The 18,681-nt window shown below is 31.5% G+C and overlaps 1 protein-coding gene across 2 annotated transcripts in view; it reads left to right on the top strand.

Moving 5' to 3' along the window:
* The window catches only part of KLHL1 (kelch like family member 1), a 340,886-nt gene that overhangs the window by 239,107 nt on the left and 83,098 nt on the right, over positions 1-18,681 (top strand). The gene's annotated exons all lie outside the window — the stretch shown is intronic.

Below are 18,681 nucleotides of genomic sequence, written 5' to 3'. Positions count from 1 at the left end.
CTGTATGTCCTCTTTGGAGAAGTGTATATTTAGGTTGTTTGCCCATTTTTAATTGGGTTGTTTGTTTTCCTGGTGTTGGGTTATATAAGTTCTTTACATATTTTAAAGTTTAACCCCTCCTCAGATGTATTATTGGTGATTATGTTCTCCCATAGACTGGGTTCCTTTTGATTTTGTTGATTGTGTTATTTGGTATGCAGAAGATTTTTAGTTTGATGTAGTCCCATTTATTTTCTTCCCTTTACTTCCCTTGCCCTAGGAGACATGTCAGCAAAAAACAGTGGGTTCCCTTGTGATTTGGTTGATGGTTTTATTTGCTATGCAGAAGCTTTTTAGTCTGATGTAGTCCCATTTATTTTTTTTTTCTTTATTTCCCTTGCCCTGGGAGGCATAGCAGCAAAAATATTGCTAAAAGAGATGTGTGAGATTTTACTAAACACAATCAGTAATGGTTTTGTGGTTTACATTTAAGTGTTTTACCCATTCTGAGTTAATTCTTGTGTGTAAGTTGATGGTTTAGTTGCATTTTTTTTGCATGTGCCTGTCCAGTTACCCAACCCCGTTTATTGAAGACTGTTTTTACTCCATTATATGCTGCTTTGGCCTCTTTGTCAAATATTAATTGACCATAAGGGCACAGATTTATTTCTCTCAACTTTATGCTCTGTTTCATTGATCTATATGCCTGTTTCTATGCCAGTATCAGAGTGTTTTGTTTACAGTAGCCTTATAGGAAGTTTGATATTAGGTATTGTAATACCTGCAACTTTATTCCTCCTTCTCAAGACTGCTGAGGTTATTCAGGGTCTTTTTTTTTTTTGGTTCCATATAAATTTTTGGAATATTTGTTCTAGATCTGTGAAATATGCCAATGGTATTGAATATTTTAATGAGACTGTGTTGAATCTATAAATTGATTTGTGTAATATGGGCATTTTAGTGATGTTAATTCTTTGGATGAATGAACATGGTATATGCTTCCATTTATTTGTATCTTCCTCAATTCCTTTCTTCAACATCCAATAATTTTTTGAGTACAGGTCTTTTATCTCCTTGGTGAAGTTTATTTGTAGTTTATTATTTTTTTGAAATATTAAATCATGTTTTCTTAGTTTATCTTTCTGATTAGTTCATTATTGGTATATAAAAATGTCATTGATTTCTTAATATTAATTTGGTTTCTTGGTACTTTACCAAATTCATTTATTAGATCTAGTAGTTTTCTGATGGAGTCTTCAGGGTTTTCTATGTACAGTATCATGTCATCTGTGGATAATAACAATTTTACTTCTTTCTTTCCAGTTTGGATGCCATTTATTTCATCTTCTTGTTTAATCACTGTGGCTAGGACTTCCAGTACTGTGTTGAATAAGTGGGGAAGGTGGACAACTGTCTGGGCTATAACAAAAAAGAAAAGAAACTCACTGAATAATACTATATGTATCAATGCAACAGGAGAATATAGCCCTTATAAACATATATGCACCCAATGTAGGAACACCTGCATGTATAAAGAAAATTTGGGTGGACTTTAAGGGAGAAATCAACATCCTGCTGTCATCAATGGATAGGTCTTTCAGACAAAAATTCAGCAAGAAAACAGTGACCTTAAGCAACAGATTCGATCAGTTGGATTTAAATGATATTTACAGAACATTTCACCCCAAAACAGCAAATGCACATTTTTCTCAAGTGCACATGAAACATTCCCGAATAGAGACCACATGTTAGGACACAAAATAAGTCTTAACAAATTCAAGAAGATTGAAATCATATCAAGGATATTCTTGGATCACAATGGCATGAAACTAAAAATCAACTATAATAAAAAACCTCAAAAACATCCACACACGGAAGTGAAATAGTGTTTTATTAAACAATGAATGAGCTAACAATGTGATCAAGGAAGAAATCAACAATTACCTGAAAACAAATGAAAATGAACATACAACAACGCAACATCTGTGGGACACAGTGAAAGCAGTCCTGAGAAGAAAGTTGATAGCATTACAGGCAGGCCCAGAGGTAAGAAAAAATTTCAAATGAACAATATAACCCTACACTGAAAAGAACTAGAAAAATATCAACAAACAAAGCTCATGGTAAGTAGGAGGAAGATGATGATTAAAGTCAGAGCAGAAATAAATGGCATAGAAAGTGATAAAAAAATACAGAAGATCTACAAAAACAAAAGCTTGTTCTTTGAAAAGATAAACAAGATTTATGAACCTTTAACCAAATTCATCAAGAAAAAAGAGAGAGGACCCATGTAAATAAAATTAGAAATGAAGAGAAGTAACAACTGACACCAAAAAATGCAAAGGACTGTTAGGAAATGCTATGAGCAACTATATGCCAATGAATTGGACAACCTGGGCAAAATGGATAAATTTCTAGAATCATACAGTTTGCCAAAGTAAGTCAGACATCATCAGAAAGGCTAAATAGACCAGTAACAACTAATTAAATTAAAACAGTAACCAAAAAGTTTCCAGCAAACAAAAGTCTTGGACTACAGTAAAATCACATGTGGATTTTACCAAACATTTAAATAAGAAATAACACCTACCTTTCTCAAACTATTCCAAAAATTTCAAAAGGAGGGAAGAGTTCCAAGCTATTTTTATGAAGCCAGCATTATCCTAATTCCAAAACCAAATAAGGACACTACAAACAAAGAAAACTGCAGGTCAATACTGATGAACATAGATGCTAAAATCCTCTTCAAAATATTGGCAAACCGAATCCAGCAATACATCAAAGGATCATACACCATGATTGAGAGGTATTCTTCCAGGGTTGAAAGTTTGGTGCAATATTTGCTAGTCGATAAACATAATACACTACATAAAGAAAATGAAGGACAAAAATTCCGTGGTCATAGCAACAGATGCCAAAAAAACATTTGATAAAATCCAACACCCATTTATGATAAAACTCTCAGGAAAGTGGGAAAAGAGAGATCATTCCTCAACATAATAAAGGCCACTTATGACAGAGCTACAGCCAACATCATGCTCGATAGGTAAAAACCAAAAGTATTTCCCTGAATGCACTTTGTTTCTTTCTTAAGTTTCTTGGAAATCTCTATTATCTTATTATGTGATACATGTTAAAAGATTATGTATGGCCCTTCTTCTGACTCAAATATCAGTACATATTTGGTAAGTTGTAAAACAAAATAATGATACTTTTGCTAATCATCTTTAATTATTTGTTCTCTTCTTAAGAGGTTAGACTGACCAAAATATATCATAAACTTATTTGTAAAATGCTTCATAAATGTGTATTAGTATAAAACCACTGAAGCTATTTTAAAAACTGAAAAAGTCAACAGATGCATTGAAATATTAACAAAATGAGCATATATTTTTTTTACCTATAATTATTTGGAAGCAGAAAGCATAAAAATTAAGGATATTAAATCAGGGAAATCTATACTTCATTGGAAGATAATCTAGACACTAAAATTTAAAAACCACAAAGTAATTTCACTTATTTGGCAAAGTACAACAAAAAATTTAGAAAGTAGTGCATAGAATAATATTTACTTGCTTGTATTATTTAAAACACTTATGAAATAATTTAGAGTTGCTATTAAGAAAATATCTTTTTTTCTCCTTTAAAGACTAGATTTCAGCACTCTCTATATATTTTCATGAGAATTCATCATATGGGTGAGAGATTACTTAGGCAGCATAAGAAAATGACTAAAATTTATGAACTATCCCTCTATAACTGTCATAGAAAAAAAATAGCTTATACTTTGACATATTTCATTAACTTGTAGGCAATTAAGATATCTATTCATTAATTCATTTTAAGCAATGAGATCTTGGAGATATATACAGTTAGAATCATATAGGAATGAATAGATTTCAAAATGTCAGATAAAATTAAATTGTTTTAAACTATATATCTTGTTCTAGATTTTTTAAATTTTAAAATTAGTAAATCTTGTACACAATTTTAACTAGGCTATTTATGTTAAAATATTTTCACATAACTGATCATGCAAGATAATGTTTTAAGAAGTATAAAACATATTATTTAAATTTTATATATGAAGAATTAAAGTTCATGAAATTTAGTGGCTTGCTCATGCTCACAGAGTTTGAAAGAGTTATAACCATGACTTATATCCATAACTTTGGACTCCTGCATCTATAAATATCCCACTAAATTTATTCATTTTTATGTCTGTGCTAAGATTTCATGCCATATTATCCGCAGCTATGCAGCTATGCAGATAAATATGTTCCCTTGTTTTTGAAAGAAGCAAAAGAGGCAGACAGCATTACAGCCACATAATGCAGACTACAGAAGAAATACTACCTTTGCTTTAATTCTCTGACTTTCTGCTGATAAATTCCACTGGTTGGACCCTGCCAATATCAAATCAGCAAGGGTGTTAGATGATGAAATTCCAGATAATTCAAGTTCATAAGGCACTTAGCAGAACAGAGAATAGTGCAAATAATGGGGAAGCAAATGAAAAATAACCAACATTATTAAGAAGAAACTTTAGAAGCAGACATACCATTTAGGAGATATTACAATAGTCTAGTTGGTAATAATGTTAGTTTATCCCAGGGCTGTAGTAGTAAATATATTCTGGATATAGCTGGAAGACCAAATTGCACATATTGTCTAGGAAATTTAATGTGTGATGAGAGAAAACAAAGAGGATACAGGAATTATGGTTGTATGTTTATATGCTTTCATACGTAGGGATAGAAGGCTGGATGAATGGGTGAATGAATAATTGAATGGACATTGAAATAGATAAACATGGAGATGATATAGAGGAGGAAAGAGAAAGGTTTTATTAAGAATAGATTCTCACTAAGCAAGCTGTATTTTTTTATTTTTACTTCATTTTTTCTATTAAATGTTTTGGGGTAACATTGGTTAGTAAGATTATATACGTTTCAAGTATACATTTCTATGATACATGATCTGCATGTTACATTGTGTGCCCACCCACGCAAAGTCAAGTCATCTTTTGTGACCGTATCTTTGACCCCACCTTTACCCTCTTCATCCTCCTCAAATCCCCCTTCTTCTCTGGTAACCAACATACTCTTTACTGTCTGTGTCTGTGAGTTTTTATTTATTTTTCTTGTCTGTTCATTTGTTGTTTTCAGTTTTATATCATACATATGGATGAAATCATATAGTTCTTATCTTTTTTGACTGACTTATTTTAGCACATTCTCGAGGTCGATTCATGTTGTTGTGAATGGCGGTATTTCATTTCTTCCTATGGCTGAGTAGTATTACACTGGGTATATGTACCATATGTTCATTATCCAATTTTCTGTGGAAGGACACTTGGGTTGTTTCCATGTCTTGGCCACTGTGAATAATGCTGCAATGAACATAGGAGTGTATATGTCTTTGAAAATAAATGTTTTTAAAGTTTTGGGGTATTTATCCAGAAAAGGGGTTCCTGGGTCATATGGTAACTCTATTCTAAATGTTTTGAGAAACTTCCATACTGTATTCTATAGTGGCTATAACAGTTTACGTCCCCATTAGCCACGAATGAGAGGTCTTTATTCTCCACAACTTCTCCAATGCTTGTTATTACTTTGTCTTGTTGACAATAGCCTTTCTAACAGGTGTGAGGTGGTATCTCACTGTAGTTTTGATTTGCTTTTCCCTAATAGCTAGTAAAGTTGAGCATATTTTCATGTATCTACTGGTCATTTGTATGTCTTTTTCAGAGAAGTGTCTGTTCAGGTCCTCTTCCTATTTTTTTTATGAGATTATTTGAGTTGTTTGAATTCTTTATATATTTTGGATACTAACCCCTTGTCAGAGTTGTTGTTTGCAATCTTCTTCTCCCATTTGGTTGGTTGTATTTTGTTTTATTGATGATTTCATTTGCTGTGCAGAAGCCTTTCAGCATAATATCATCCCATTTATGTTTGCCTTTACTTTCCTTGTCCTTGGGGTTCTGATAAATAGCATTACTTTGAATTCTGCTGGATTTCCTTTTAATCCTCTGGACCTAAAATCTTCTTGAAATATCCCTAACTTCTCTCCATGCTTGGAAAATAAGTCTTTATCTTTTTTGATTCAGGTAAGAAAGATCCCCTCTTGTATTTCTTTACCACATAACATAACACTTGGATAAATATGTGTGTCTGTTTCTTAAAGCAATTTGCTCATATTTCTAGTTATCTTTACTAATAGAACATTTTAGATATATTCTTATAGTTACATCCCCTTTTATTAGTATATTATGACCCCTGTAAATATATGTATGTACCTAAGACAGTGCCTCTAAAACTGTGTGAACATATTATTGATTGCATCAATTAATTAAATGTACTCTCCTAAATATTAGAACTAGTCATTTTACCTCATATTTCTACAGAGAAGTCATTTATTTTTTAACTGATGCCATCTTGTTTTTAATTTTCTATTCCTATTGATGACAGAATACTTTATACTTAATTGTTAGAAAACATAGAAAAATAGAAAATAATAATATGGTTCACAACTATGACTATTCAGGGAATGGAAAATTCCAAGTTTTTATCAGGGCTGTCTCTTCCCTCTTAAGGGTTCTCATAACCAACCTTCCTTCTCCCTAATGTGGTATCTGTTGAAAAAGGATACATGTATGTTTTTATAATGATGAAGTTGCTTATCTTCTACACACTATCCTTTGGGTCTTGATGGCCTCTCAACTTTCAAATATACAATACAGTATTATTAACTATAGTCACTATGCTGTACATCATATCCCCAGGACTTCATTATGTTAAAACTGGAAGTTTGTACTTTTTGACCACCTTCACCGATTTTTGCCACCCACCCTTACCTCTTGTTTCTAACAGCCACTAGCATGTCCTTTCATGTATGAGTTCAGGACTTTTTTAGAGTCCACATATAAGTAAGATCCTATGTTTGTCTTTCTCTGCCTTACTTACTTCACTTAGCATAATGCCCTCAAGGCCCAACCATGTTGTTGCAAATGACAAGGTTTCATTCTTTTTAAAGAATGCAGCTTTTTTAAAGGCTGCATAATATTTCATTATACATATATCAGTATGTATGTATAACATCTTTTCTTTATCCATTCATCCAAACAATGGACAAAGTTTGCTTCCATGTCTTGACTATTGTAAAACATGTTGCAGTGAGTACAAGGGTACAGATATCTTTTTGAGTTAGTTTTGTCCCGCTTTGAATAAATATCCAGAATTGGAATTGCTAAATCTGGTGAATATGATTTTAGCAATTATCTTTCAGTATATGTGTGTGTATATGTGCATATGTGTGATTTATTAATGTAGCTTTATGCAATGGCTTTCAGCTGTTATTTAAGTTTAGAAGGGTTATAAGTAAAGAACACAAAAGTGAATAATGATTCCTGTTTTGAGAAGGTCAACCAACTGAAAACAGTGCTATTGGATAAAGATGTATTAGGCTTCTCAACAGCTAATATGCTCTATGTAACTGTAAATACTACCCAATAATAATGGTATATTCCATTGTAATGTAAATTATATCATAAATTATTTAAGTTAGAAACTGATAAAGAAGTATCTGGCATTTCAAGGCCTTTGGTATTAAGGTTAATAAGCTTATATTTTCTTTATCCTTGAAGTTTGTTCAGGGAAGGTGTTTGAACAACTCATTTCATAACTAAACTTTAGAAATCCTACAGGCAGAGCGTATGCCCAGTGGAATTAGCATCACTTGGGAGAATTATTATAATCCCTTATTGATTTGCAAGCGCATCCACCTTGCTGCTTTCACAGAAATTTATTTCACTGATGATGATCAAAAGAGGTATGTTGGGCTTTGATCAGATTAAAGCTCGAAAAGCTAGAAATCTACAAATAGGCAGTGATTACAATTCTCTCCCCATCCTCTCTTAGTGAAATGAAATACTGACTGATACCTTGTAATTACTGTGAGAAAAATTAAAAGGCTTTATTTACAGATAATTGAGAGAAGGCTAAAGCAAAATAGAAATTTAATACTAGGTCTCCATTATTATTGAATCAGTGAATGCAGTTTTCCAAATCATGAGGCATCCAGTTCCTTCCATTGCTGTCCTGCAGACCTGTGTTAAAGAACTTCCAGGACCATCATTTGGTTCTTGCCATTAGAATTAATGTATCAGCCCTGGCTGGCGTAGCTTAGTGGATTGAGCATGGGCTCCAAACCAAAGTGTCGCAGGTTCGATTCCCAGTCAGGGTACATGCCTGGGTTGCAGGCCATGACCCCCAGCAACCGCACATTGATGTCTCTCTCTCTCTCTCTCTTTCTCCCTCCCTTCCCTCTCTGAAAATAAATAAATAAAATCTTAAAAAAAAGAATTAATGTCTCTGAGACAAAATATAGAAGAAGTAGGGAAAAAATTTTCCATCTTTCTCAGAGCACCGAATGCTCTCTACAGGCTCAAGATAGTTTTGAACGTAGTGTGTAGGCCACTTACAGATCTGTCCCCCTCAAGGAAGGTACGCTTGAGAATGACCCTTGTTCTTAGACCATTGTTAGTTATAGTTAGTACATGGACATTACCTCCTAACTCAGAGAAATTTCCTGTAAGAAAAATGTATAGAAATGCAGTATTGTACTGAGTATCACACTTAAATTTTATTGTTTCAGGAGTATTTTACTTATCACAAGATGGCTTGAATTCACATTATGATTTGAATACCTTATTTGGCTATAATACAGTTCATCAATTTCAGGCAATAAGAGCTAATATTGAAATATAATTATTCTTATAAGATACTAGTAAAACTATCTAACTAGTAATAATTAAATATTGTTTAATTTTTTTTCTTTAGGATGTTGGTATTTTGAGTTTTTGTAGCTAGCAGACAAATGAGTCCTGCAAAAAGGTGATCCAGAAAGTTAGTGTATAACTTGAGGGACTGTTTACACCAGGGAAGGTCTGTAATAGACATTAGGGACATGTGGAGTATGGTATACATCTTTAGAAAGAAAGAGGGAGTTTAGAAAAAGAAACAAGGCAAATACAAATGTCTATTAATAATTTTATTCTAGGAAAAGATAAATTTTATTGATGTATCAATAGTATTTATCAAACACTACTATAATGTTTTTAGGTATAACATCTCTGAAAACAAATACTGGGCCCTAGGTAGCTCTCCATCCTGCAGGCTGTAACACAAACATTCCAGTACCTGTTTAACAAGTTGAAAGTTGTTACTACATGCAACTCAAAAATAAAGACTGTTTTAAATTAATTCAGTGCTACAGATTAAGCAAATCTCTCCATCAAAAGTCTCATGATGTCCTCCAAAGCCACACATGGGCAGCTTACATTCTTCTCAATCTGAGTCTGCATCTGACTCCCCATGGAGATGGTAAAGGTGACTGTGATCTGTATTTCCCCATAGGGAATGCTTTTCTGAATGATCTTAAAGAAGAATGAACAGAAATAATGGTCTCTCAGATAAATCTGCAAACATTAAAATATGTTTGTTTTTCCAGTTACCCTCTTGTAATATAAGATCACAAATCATAAAATTTTATAAGTATATATTCATCCAGATTTCACCTTTGAAATTCAAATAAATACAGTTAATATTTAGAAGTGAGATAACTGTATATAAAATGGTAAAAGCAAGCCCTGGCTGTTGTAGTTCAGTGGACTGAGCATGGCCTGCAAGCCAAAGGGTCACCAGTGAGATTCCAAATCAGGGCACATGCTTGTGTTGTGGGCCAGGTTCCCAGTGGAGACCATGTGAGAGGCAGCCATGCATTGATATTTCTCTCCCTCTTTTTCTCAACTCCCTTTCCCTGTCTCTAAAAATAAGTAAATAAAATCTTTAAAAAACATTTAAATTACTTAAAAAACATAAAAGCAAGATAAAAGCAGTATATGTTTCTGTTGGTGACTACTAAGTGTAAGCATTACAGTACTAAGCAATGAATTAAGGAAATGGCAAATCAAAATTGAAGTCCTAAGGGTATCGATTTATACATGAAAGACAAGCTTCTAAAAATTCATTGAAAACACAGTTAAAACAAGTATACTCAACTAAAATTCGGAGTTCAAATATTTAAAAATCATATTAAAGATGTAATAAATTGTTCATATGAGAGATAGCAAGAAAAAAGACCCATCAAAGTAGAAGGTTGGTCTGAATATACCATGGGCGATGAACATGAACTAGGTGTTTGGAATTCCATTAGGAAATACTTTCAAATGTAATGCAAGGAATTAAAACAGAAAGAAGTAAATTTTGAATGCTTATGTTTGAGGGCACTATGTGGGAATAGTCTGAATTTGTTTATAATTGTTTGTATCACATACAAGCTTTCATACTATTAATCTTTCTTAAAAATTCAGAAAAGAGTTAATATGAATATCAACCAGTGAGGCAGCTTTTGTAAAGAAAAGGCAATAGTGCACAAGATCCAAAATTATTTATGTAATGGAATTTGGCTGTTGACTGGAAATAAACATGTCATTAGCTGGATGTGGGATACATTGTTCACAAAATAAAATAAAAATATAGGTATTTGGTTGGCTGTTTAGAAAAGATATTTCTGAAAGATCATAAATATTTTGAAGATGATTAATTTATGCAAGAAATTTGAGATATGATAGTAAATATATTTTTTGCCTATACATTGTACTTTTTTATATAATACTGAATACTTATTTAAAAATAAAATAATAGATACTGTAATCATAGTAAATGATCAATCACTTAGTTATGTAGCATTTCCTACAAGCTTATAACTTTGTTAATGGTTTCCAGACATTTCCTAATTTCCTATAAGTTTATGACTTAGAATGATTAATAAACCCTTATGTGACTACACAGGTGGCAATTGATTAGTCTGATATGATTTAAAAAATTACATTGACTGTAGCCTGAGCAATTAGGTAATTGCTTAGTAAAGTAAAAAAAAACTTAAACTGGACTTGAAAAATTGGCTCATATTTTAGTAGACACACCCCAGGAGAAAAAAGTATTACAAATATTACACAGATATTCCTTTTTTAAAAAAGGCATGATCTATTCAGATGAAAAAGATCAGATGATTTAAATGATGAAATACAGAATACAGTGCACTACAGTCTTATTGAAAGTGACCAAATAGCTAATATAGAGTTGTGTTACAGAATTTTTGCCCTGCTGGCCTGAGTCATGTTGAATAATGTCTTACAAACAATAATATAATGCATGGTTTTGAATATAGCCTAGACATGAATATATTAATGAAGGTGTCCTAAGGGATAGGAAGGAAGGTGTGCATGAGCAGAATAAATTAGTGATAAAGAGACTGAAGGTATTTGGAACCTATTATAGCACTTGAAACAAAATTGGTGTTGACTAAATATTTGCAGAATGAATGCATGAAAATCCCAGAGGCTACTTAGAATGCAGTAGCATGTTTCAGGATCAGGGTAATGTTCAAACACAGAAGAGGATCACTTATTTCAGTTTTTTTTTTTTTAAAAATTGAACTTTCAAAAAATATCTATGAGTCTGCAAACCCATATTAAGTAAATAAAAGTTAATCATAAATTATACTAAGCCAAGTGGTGAAAGACAAATACCCTATGATCTCACCTATAAGTGGAATCTAATGAACAAACAAACAAAGAAGCAAAATAGAACCAGAGACAGGAAATAAGGAACAAACTGACAGTGACCAGAGGGGAGGGAGAGGGCAATAATGGGTAAAGAAGGGGAAGGGTCAAGCCAAGGAATACGAATAAAGGGCTCGTGGTAATGGGGAGTATGGTGGGGATTGACTGAGGGAATGGGGTAAGGGGGCGGGAAAGGGGAGAGCAACTGGGGAAAAATTGGGACAACTGTAATTGAACAACAATAAAAAAGAAGCATAAAACCCACTTCATTTGTTGCTAATAACTTAGTTAACTTTATAATTTCTATGTGTTTTGATTATGTCATTATTCTTCTCTAGCTTTACTGTCTACTTAGCCAATTACTTTTCATCTTAAGGCAATGAAATACTTCTGTATTCAGAATAAAATTAATGAACCTACTCTTTACTTCAAGACCGTTCTTCCTGCTTTTACAAACACTTGAGCAGGAATCATTCATCTGCACCTGACATAAACCTTAGCCTGTCAGTGGTTTGTGTTTTCCTTTTAAAATGATATCATTGAAAAAAACATAAGCCCTGGCTGGAATAGCTCAGTGGATTGAGCGCGGGCTGCGAAACAAAGTATTGCAGGTTCAATTCCCAGTCAGGGCACATGCCTGGGTTGCAGGCCATGACCCCCAGCAACCGCACATTGATGTCTCTCTCTCTCTCTCTCTCTTTCTCCCTCCCTTCCCTCTCTAAAAATAAATAAATAAAATATTTAAAAAGAGGGTTTTTTTTAAAAGAAAAAGAACATAAAATCTATTATATTTACCCTTCTCATTTATTAAAATATAAATAATATCCTCAAAAAATTTAGCCAGAATAGTGGTTACACAGTAAAACGAACCAAAAAAAATATTTCAGTCTCTTAAATTTCACGATACTATTTTTCCCCCAAATTTATTTCACCTAATCCTAATAGGACTTTAATTATAATGTGAGGCTCTTCCTACTCATTTTGATGAGTTTCTTTCAGGCTGCAGACCAATAGTCTAGCTACAGCTGACTTGTTTTCTCTCGGTGCAAGGTTACACTGTTCTGATCACATCAGAGAAATTATGACCAAGAAAATGCTGTGAGCGTTGGTGAACCAACTAACAGATGGTCAAGTTTTCAGTTCACTTGTCCATTTCCTTCTCTCTAATTCTTTGAAAATCTATCTGAAAAGGAGTAGATGTACAGAGAACTTTTCTAGTGTCTGTTTTCTCTTGTGAAGTGGGACAGCCCTACCTATGACTTCACCATTTATTGTTGGCTAGTAAGTTTTCTGATAACTGAACTTTCTCTTTTCACCAGCACTTGACATTATTAAACAGGCTACTTAGCATTGAGGTTACATTGAATCATTGTTTCCCTGTGGAATGTCTTAGAAACTGCTCTATAAAAATACCTGGAAATATTTTGTTTGTATCAGACCTATTTAAAAGACATTGAAATAGAAAATCATTTTTCATGCAGCTTACTGCATACAGTATTTTATCATTTATCTTATTCATTTTGCCAAACAAAAAACTTGAAGGAATAGATATGAAACTGTCACTCATTTTCTAAGAACTGTCACTTCTAGTAGAACTCAAGTTTGTTTTTTAGATTCAAATCTTGTGAATTGATTTTTTAGGGCAACACCCAGTAGGAAAACAAACCTGAAGTATTAGGTAATAATATGAAGTATCTGAAATTTTGTCACATCCATATGAATGTGACATAATGAGAATGTTTTCATAACCTTGATAACCCAAGGACATAGTATCAGAAGGAGCAATACTTTCTTTAGTCCATAGGAAGTTTAAATTTATCTTTCCTTGTGTGTTTATTCAATATTGCATTCCATTTTTTCAGTGGATTCCCTGACCAGATGGAAGGTATAGATGTGTTTCTTGTTTTGTACAGATTCTGTTAGTTACTTTGCCTTTCAAATTATACATTTATTTATGCAGTATTAATCTTACTTAGGAAGCAGCTTATAATAGAGACATTTTCTTATTTACAGGAGTATGCTGCTGTATATTGATAATTTTTACAATGCAAATATTTCTGACTTTTAATATAAAATTAAAATTCTATGCCCTTAATGTAATAAGATTAGGTTTCATAGTACACGTTCATCCATGCATTTGCTTTTGTTTGCTCCTGATAAGAAAAGAGTTATTTACAATGTTAAGTGAGTATCTATGTAAGTTAGTGCAGAGCATTATGACAAAGAATCTATTCAAGAGGATATTGTCTTTGACATCTTAAGGTAAATTATACAAAAAGGAAACAATTTTTTGAATTATATGAAAATTTATTTTATTTTCTCATTTGGACTGTAGAAAACAATGCAAAATCTAACTACTTGAATAACAAATTGCCTTTTTATGAAGCAATAGTTTCAGAGTTATATTTTTCAATATATTGCCAATAATTGAAATGTATACATCTAAATATTCTTGGAAAACTGAAGTTCAAAGAGTATCTATGTGTAAACACACCAAATTAAAGCACTCGTTAATATTTATATTTTGTTAGGCATATGGCTATTTTAAACATGTGGTTCAAATAAATCAGTAAATTATTTGTATTTTAATAACAAATGCAAAGTTCATTTCTAAGAACTATTGTTTTAATAGTTATATTTATTTTTATTTTTTTCTAATAAAAACAAAGATAGTGATAAAACCAACAGAACTTTAAGAACAATGCATGAAAAGTAAAGAAAAAAGTTTAAATGCACACAGTGCAAAAAATATATTTATTCTAATAAAAAGTTCATGACACTTCTGGCAAGTAGAATGCTCTGACACAATTACTGTTGATGGTTGTAACTACTAATAGATACATTATTCTGATTTCTTGTATTAGTCAATGCTAAATATCATATACAGTATTCTCAAATGAGTTTCTTGACCTTGTTCTATTCTGAAGCTACAGGTTTACTCCATAACTCACTAGTCATTATTAGGTAAAAAAAAAAATCTACCAAGGTTTCTAAGAGGTTGCCAAGAATCTACCTCTTAGAATTGTAAGTAATTTTAATTGTTAATATACCTTATGCTACCCCTCATAATGAGTCTCAGTATATTTTTATTCCTGATATATCTTCTAGCTGGAAAAATATTCTGAACCATTATTGGTTGATAGATGGTGGAATCTTTTCTTTAGGCTTAATATACAAATAATTTATAAGGACGTATTTGATGATTAGTCTAAGTTTAAGAACATAGTAACAATAAAAATATTGAGAAACTTCCAAGGGCAATTTTCTTGGTAAGCTAAATTATACTATGATTATCACTGATTGCACAGGGTATTCTTATGTAGGATCTTAAAAACAAAATATAGTTTGTAGACAACTATTGCACAAATACATGTACAATAAACTTGAGTATATTTTTAAATAGTATACTACTTACATATTGCATATTATGTTTATATATATTTGATATACCCATATTGATAACATAAATATTGAAACATTAATATTTTCCTAAGTTTGATAAGCAGAAAAACTGTCATAATAGTTTTGGTTGTATTAAAAAATAAATAATTAAAAAAGCAAAACTGCCTCTCATTGTATATAAGCAGGAGCAACATTTGTGTTAATCTTGGATCATACAGAAAATCTAAAGACAAATTTAAAAGTCAGCTTAACCTTTATATTATTTTGAATGTGTGCATTACTTTGGGATGGAAAAATAATCCTAAAAATGTTGTCAGATAGATGAAATACAGATACAAATCATAGAATTATGAGCAAGACATATACACAAGTAATAACTTGAAATCACATAATAATAAGTAACAGTCCTTATGAAGAATTCAATATCTTTCAAAATAAAGAACTTGGCGAAATGATTAGGAGTATGACATTGTTTACTTATTACACAATGGTTTCTTAGTAAAATGAAAAATATTACTTTAATATACAATACCTTGGTCATTTATACAAATATTGAAATTTCAACTTGTATATCTTCCCTGCCATACTTTGAAATAAATAATTTCTAATATATTTTCATTAAGCATACTTCTGTGGGGATAGAGCAATTAATTTTTCTTTAAACATTACTTGAAAGTATTACAAACCTAGGTACTTACAGGTGACTGTACTCTGATACTTTATTTTTACAGGATATCTTATATTTTTTTATAAATACTTATAAATTATATAAAATTTGAAGTAATGCTTATATATCTTTGCATGTATGTGTTTAGACACATGTATGTTTAGCTATATAAATGTATCCTAAAATTAATGTATTTTACTTTATTTTTATTTTTTTACTTATTGTTGTTCAAGTACAAGTTGTTCAAGTATTTTATTATTTTATTGTTGTTCAAGTACAGTTGTCTCCATTTGCACCCCAGCATGCACCCTCTGCCCCACCCATCCCTGCCTCCCACCCTCGAGCCCATAATACTTTCCATAAGGAAAGCATTATCCTAAGTGAAATAAGCCAGGCAGTGAAAGACAAACACCATATGATCTCACCTATAAGCAGAACCTAATCAGTAAAACAAATGAGCGAGCAAAATACAACCAGAGACATTGAAATAAAGAACTTTAGTTTTATCTTGAATACATGTGTCATGTTATTGAATTTATTAAAACATAACATCTTTCTTAAGAAACGAACAATAATATTTTATCTTATATGCATATTCTTAGTTCTCTGGGGTTTTTTTTTTGTATTAATGGTACAATTTAGCTTGAATAACATTCGTTTTTCAGCCACAGGAAACTAGACACAGGAAAACAAATCCTATTTTTTTGTAAAAGAAAATACATTTTATTTCATTTCGAAAAATTTTATCATATAAACTAACATTTAAAATATGTTGCATATTCTGTTTATTTATGTTTATATAGATATAAGAAATGAGAGAAATTTAGAAATATTTTAGTGACTAATGTTAGTAAATTTTTAACTTATAATCCAAAAATTATTAATAATTAATCAATTTAATATTAGCCTATAATCTTAAAGCTGTCCAAGGAAGTAAAACTTATAATGTAAGCCAACACAATGTTTTTTTTTTTGTGTGTAGCACTACAAGAAGTCACAAGATGAAAACATTATAGAAGAATTACTTTAGTGAACTTTCATTTAAACAGTTATGTATTTTTGTATTCATAAACTATGTATTAAATTAATTATTGCTTATTGAATCCATACAACTAACATATACGTTTTCTAAAGCTTAAAACATTGAGAAATAAATTTGTTATATTTATTAAAATATTGTGCTAAAATTTTTCGTGGACAATAATATCAGGCATATAGTTCATTTTAAGCTAAAACTATTCAAATCTAATTAGTTAAAGAGTTATCTAAATATCAAGAATAGTATATAAAATTATATTATTGTAAATGACCCTCTGTGTTCATATATCAAAATTTAAAGATATTGACAGCTGTCATGAATCTGTTTATCTAAAACTTAAGTCATTACCCAAATTCCCAGTGAAGCATTTTGATTGTGAGTTAGTTTTACAAGGAAAAACATGGAGAAGCACATATCTTTGTATTTTTTCTAACTTTTCTCTTTTATTTAGAATTTGTTAACCATTTACTTGGATATTTCTAGAGTGTGCTCCTAATAATAGAAGAGGGTTTTTTTTTGTTCTTTTTCTTATGATCAACTAATCCCAAAATTTCCCATAAAAGTTGAAAAATAGAGAAAGAAAATAAAGTGAATTGATGGGAGCCAACTTCAAACATATATAAATGCGTCATTGTAAAGGCCCATTATTTTTCTTTTTAAGGAAAGAAAAGTACTTAGATTTAAGAAAATCTAAGAATTTTGTATTTTGACATGCAAATACCCAAAAGCCATTTTAAAGAATATATGTCTCTCTGTAACATTTTTTAAAATTTATAAAGACCACTGGGTCCTTGTTGGAAATTGATATTCTCTATCAATTTCCACTATTCTCTAACATTAGTCCACTGGAGAGTCCTTATCCTATTCCATCCTATCTTTTCTTGTCTTTTTCTGTTTTGGAAAGTTTTTAAAAGAATTTTATTGAGTTATTGAGGTAGTGGTTAAAAAAATTATGTAGTGTTCAGATGTAGAGCTCTATAATACATCATCTCTGTACTGTGTTTTGCATTCATTATGCCAAGTCAAGTCTCCTTCTATCACCGTTAATTCCCCCTTTACCCTTTTCTGCATCACCCCATCCCCCGTTTCCCTCTGGTAATCACTATACTGCTGTCTGTGTCTGAGTTATTTTTTTCTTAATCCCTGCATCTTTGTCTATTTTTTTTATTTAGTATTCAGAATAAAAATGAGTAGGAATGCAACTTAGCTTAGTATACAGGAAGGAAAACATAGTCTGGACTTCATTAAACATCTTCCCTTCCATATTCTAAGCATCTTTTAACTCTAATGTACTATGTTTCTGTTCAGTCTCAGAGTAATTCCTTTTATTTTTCCCACAACTTATATGTTTCTTATATATTTTTCTGGTACCTCCAACAGTGGTTTATGTATTACAATGTCTAAGTAAATTTACTTAATTAAGGTTAAAATTATAGCATTAAAATTAATTATTTAATTATGTGCTGCCATCATATAATAATTTACTCACTCAATATACATTAGCATTCAAATGTGGTACAATTTCTTACCGATGTAGGAGAAATGTCAGTGAGCCAATGTTGAGTTTTCTTTTATTAGTTATTCATTTTCTAAATCTCTGTGACAGATTTCTGTCACTAAAAATGACACATTGATTCATTAAGAATGAGAACGTGATGCAGAAGGAATCGAGAAAAAAGAGAATGTAAACAGCAACAGAGGAAGAAGAAAATAAAGCACACTATAGGTGTGTTTAAAGAAATGCACACACGAGAATTTGTGGGGAGGAAAAGCTGATATAGCCAAAAGAGACACACTGTAGCTTCAAATGGTTACTCTGACACTATTGTCGTCTCAGGTACTGACTGGAGTTTGGAAAGAAAAATCCTTGGTTTCATTATTGGGAACTCTTTCTTTGCCTTGCTTTCATTTTTATTGAGTTTTTTTTTTTTTCTAATCTGAAAGCACTTAAACTGCATCTAGAAGATC

The sequence above is a fragment of the Phyllostomus hastatus genome, unplaced genomic scaffold (assembly GCF_019186645.2).
Source record: "Phyllostomus hastatus isolate PE091 unplaced genomic scaffold, TTU_PhHast_1.1 phas_contig_29, whole genome shotgun sequence".
Lineage (NCBI taxonomy): Eukaryota > Metazoa > Chordata > Mammalia > Chiroptera > Phyllostomidae > Phyllostomus > Phyllostomus hastatus.
Note: the sequence above shows the minus strand (reverse complement) of the source record. Positions and strands in the feature narration are given on the sequence as shown.